The sequence below is a fragment of the Danio rerio genome, chromosome 18 (genome assembly GCF_049306965.1).
Source record: "Danio rerio strain Tuebingen ecotype United States chromosome 18, GRCz12tu, whole genome shotgun sequence".
NCBI lineage: Eukaryota > Metazoa > Chordata > Actinopteri > Cypriniformes > Danionidae > Danio > Danio rerio.
Window position 1 is genome coordinate 32,424,956 of NC_133193.1, and position 4,423 is coordinate 32,429,378.

Genomic DNA, 4,423 nt, shown 5'->3' on the forward strand with positions numbered 1-4,423 from the left:
TTTTAAAGCACAATAATGTATTAGTATGTGTAGGGCTTCCTTGCACATCCAATACAGAATCAATTTGCCTTGGGAATGACAGATACAAGTCCTGCACAGTGGCCAAAAGGATTTTGAGACACTCTTCTTGCAGAGTAGTGGCCAATTCACTGGTCCTTCAACAGACATTAAACATGTATATTGACTGTGGAGCTCCCGAAAAACAGGCAGACATCGGCAGACCTCTTTATGCAGCTGTGAAGACAGAGCAATCCCAGGAGATGCTTGCTAATACCCACAGGAGAGATGGCCATTCAAACCAAGCACAGACCTAGACAGTCTCATCCAGGCTAGCACCTACCTGTGTTGCAACAGGGTTCGTTTGTTTTGATAAGTTATTAACCAAGGCTGAACCTGGACACTGGCATTCCACATGCCACTTTTAACACACAAGACATGGATCATTTGTTCCGAAAGGCATTTTACCAAGGCTGAACCTGGACACGGCTATCCCGCAAGCCACTTTTAACACACAAGACAGGAATCATTTGTCCCGATAGGCATTTAACCAAGGCTGAACCTGGACACAGGCATCCCGCAAGCCACTTTTAACACACAGAGACAGGAATAATGACCAGCCCACCCCAATAAAGACACTGCATAGCAATAAATGTCTGAACACCATATGACCTTTATTGTTTTAGAAAGTTTTTATTTCTTCAGGGAGATTTAGAGTCATCCAGTGGTGGCCGTGCTCCCTGGCTTTTCCCCTTTACAGACTGCTATGGCAGAGTCCTCCTGCTGGTTCCCACTTGGAAAGAGAGACAGTAAGGCCAGTTAGCCAACATCACATGCCCTGCTGTTCACATCCATGCTTTGGCTAGCCAAAGAGGACCTGACTTACCAGGGGTGATCCAGGACTGTCTGCCCTCTTGCACCCCTTTTTTGGGTGGCTTCTTTGCCCGCTGCTTCCTCCTCCTCCTTCTCCACCAAGGCCCTCTGAGAGAGTCTGTGGTGCTCACATGCTTGCAGAGGGCTCAGGAGAAGTGCGTAAAATTGATCTGAGGTTGAAGTGTCATGACACATGAAGTGTGCCACCTTCCGGCAATCCTCTGAAGAAAGCATTCTTTGCCTGCATCAGAGACAAACAGACAAACAGAACCTCTTATGGGTCAAAGCCACTGGCAGTCATGTGGCTCCAGGAGCAATACAAGCATGATCAAGTGTGTTGATCAAGTGTGTTGCGATGGCTGTCCGGATATCAGTGAAGGTCAGTTTGCCTGGAAGCCCCATGCTAGTCCATGCATATTGAAAATATTTTTTCAGGGTCCTGCAGGGGCTGGCTCTGGAGGCAAAAAAAAAAAATAAGTAGGTGGCCTGCCTCCCACCCTGCAGAGCAGCCCACAGGTCCAAGAACCTCTGGAACCAAGAACGAACTATCGAATAGGCACCATTTTTGGGCAGCTTCACTGTGCCAGCCATGTGAGCCTTTGCACGGCTTCTTTCTTTTCACAAAGGAATTATATAATCATCGAACTCCACCATTTGGACAGCTTCACTGGGCCAGAAGTGTGGGACTTTGCACGGCTTTTTGCTGTGGGTTTGCACACCTGACAGGACTGAACCAGACCAGGAAAACAGTCACCCTTACCCTTTTCTGGGTATGTTTTAGAGATCAGCCGGGATTGTGGCAGCCAGAACTTAAGTCTGCGATATCACATGTCATCAAAATCCTGACAACAGATCAGAGATAAATGGGGTCATGCACGTACCTTCAGGCATGAGATGTCCCAACACGTAGGCCGGGAAAGGGGGCCTCCAGTCTGGCATGACTTGGCATTTTAGGCCTGGATCAACAACTCAAACGGTGAGAGTTGTTGCTAGCAAGCCCACCAATTGAGACCCACCATCCTCCAACTGGACCTTTGTCATTCCAGACGCTCGCTAGCATGAGCCACCTTCCCCCAGACTCACTTAACTGCCTCTCCCCCAACCAAAGCTTACCCGGGGATGGGTCACTATTTTGGGGTTTGCCTCACACACATAGGCTTCACGCTTTCTCTCTTATTCACATACATACACACACACACATACACAAAAAGCTCTCTTTCATTCGCGCGCACACACACACACAAACTCACAGCAACAAACAAGCTAAACGCAGCATCAAGCTGTCTTAATCACACACATTCATACACGTGCTCGCTCGCTCAAGGGTCATGAGCGATATTGTTAGACTGCCGGCTCCTGTCCAAAATTAAACCAGTTACCGACCGCTCCCGCGCTTTATTCGGAAATTATTTTTTTTTCACAGAAATCTGGTCAGGTCCTGCAGTACAGCTGCAGGAATGCAGACCTCTACCGCACGCACCAACCATGCATGTCAAAACTAGTTGGAAATCGAACAGTCTCTCTGGGGCAGCACTGTATATCTGAACACCCTGAATGGGGGCGCCTTACATAGCTAAACTAGCAACCAAAACTAGTGGAAAATCGAACACTCTTTCTGGGGCAGTTCTGTATGTCTGAAACCCTGGATGGTGTTCAGACATACAGAAAAAAATACTTTATTTTGTATTTTCTTTTGGATTCAAGGCCATTCTGCAGCTTGATTTTCTTTTTCTGAAACCATTTGAGTTTCCTTCGCTGTGTTTTCAGTGTAGTGTATGTGTGTTTCATGCTGAAATATCCACTCTGGTTTCATCTTCATCATCCTGGTAGTGTAGATGTTGGACTGAAGCAGCTAATATAATTTACAATGACAAAGGCAGAGGGTTGCTGAATAACTACTGAGAAATTTCAGTTGCAGTCTGGGCTTTCACTGCCTTTCTACAGCCCCCTTTCTTTGTGTGTTCAATACTTTTTTCCGGTGTCATTTCATTTTATTACACAACTTAATATGTAAACTAAAAGATATTGTTTTATTTACATATATGAATTTCATTGGTTGTTACCAACATCAACAGCATATAAACAGATATATATATTCAAATATTATTTTAGTTTAATAAACATCTTTAGTAATAGAAAGCTAATATATTGGAAATAAACTACAAAACGTCAACTAAACTTTATATATTGTATTTTTGTTTCTCTTGATTTTTCCTATTTTTATTTAATGTTTTTCCTTAACATATTGTAACGTTGAATAAGACTCAGACAAAGGGTAATATCAACAGAAGGGTGTTTATTGCAGATATGAAAACAGATGAGTAAAGCCAGTGATAGCGTTGCTGATAATAAAATGAGTTCTGATAGAAAGTCTCTTGGGTTATACCATATGGAGAAAAATCTGAGGAATAGGGGTTACCAGGAGCTGGAAGCTGACCAGCATGCAGGGAGGAGTAGAAGAAAACGCACAGAAACACAATTGGGATTGTTGTTGCAAAAACCAAGGTAAGTATTTCTCATGCATAGGAAGAGTCCTTATCTGTTAAGGAGACCAGACAAAGTGCAAGAGGAAACGAGGTGCTTTTATGCCAAAGGTGCTGATTTTGCGATTGTGCTCAGTTCTGCGTGTGCTCAGAAGACAGATGATTGTGATCACTGGTAATGGGATGAGGCTGGTGTTTCCGTGACATAAATTTGGATGTACTGGATTTTTAACCGTAATAGTACATTTTTTGGGGTTAGATTAGTTTCAGTTTTGGCTTTGGTACCTACTGACTAATCTAATATATATATACGTCATAATTCCAGCCCTCTAAACAAAAGATTGTGATAATTTTAATCCCTATACTTGCTTTGGAAAGGAATAAGTGAGTGTAGAAGATCGAAAAGTAATTATGAGATGCAGTGTCAGCATTCTACATACTGGTTTGCACTACATACTGCAACTGTATGTATAAAATAGGAACCATACTAAGGACTATATATTATTTATAGAACTATATAATACTTAGGATATTTGCTTGTGCACAATTTTAGTAGGTAATAAAATGCAGATTAATGATTATGTGATGTAAGGGTAGATGACAGTGTTCTCTTTAAAGGTGCATTGAGTTTGCACTGGGCATCCTCCAAAAAGATAAGCAGCTCAGCTTTCTTTTTCACCTCGTTGTTGATTGTTTTTAGGTCATTCATTCCAACAGTTTTTTTTTTTTTTTCTTCTCCAAAGTCTTTTGCCTACTTACTTTTCTTCTTCTTATTTTTTTTTTTTACATTTAACATGAAAGTAAATGCATGTGGGCAGGCTAGCAGTGATGTGGGCACAGTCGTGCGACAGATGTACTGTAGGGCCAGAGAAAATATGATTAGTTATCAAGGTAATTTAAGGGCAATCATTGATTATTATTTTTACATGTTTCCCAGCCCTAGTATGATGAAGATAATTTATCTTCAACAGGTCAGGTCTAATCCAGAAACTTGGCCATTTATCTACAAAAAATGTTATTTAGTGGGCACCACCATGGATTGATGAGAGTCTACTGTAGAAACACAGTAA

At 42.2% G+C, this 4,423-nt stretch overlaps 1 long non-coding RNA gene across 1 annotated transcript; it reads right to left on the bottom strand.

The window, feature by feature from the left end:
* Positions 1-650: 650 nt before the first annotated feature.
* LOC108180013 (uncharacterized) lies at positions 651-1,111 on the bottom strand. The gene is made up of 2 exons (XR_001796491.4): positions 884-1,111; positions 651-790 (listed from the first exon to the last, which is right to left on the bottom strand). It is a non-coding gene; the product is annotated as an uncharacterized lncRNA (long non-coding RNA).
* Positions 1,112-4,423: the final 3,312 nt, after the last annotated feature.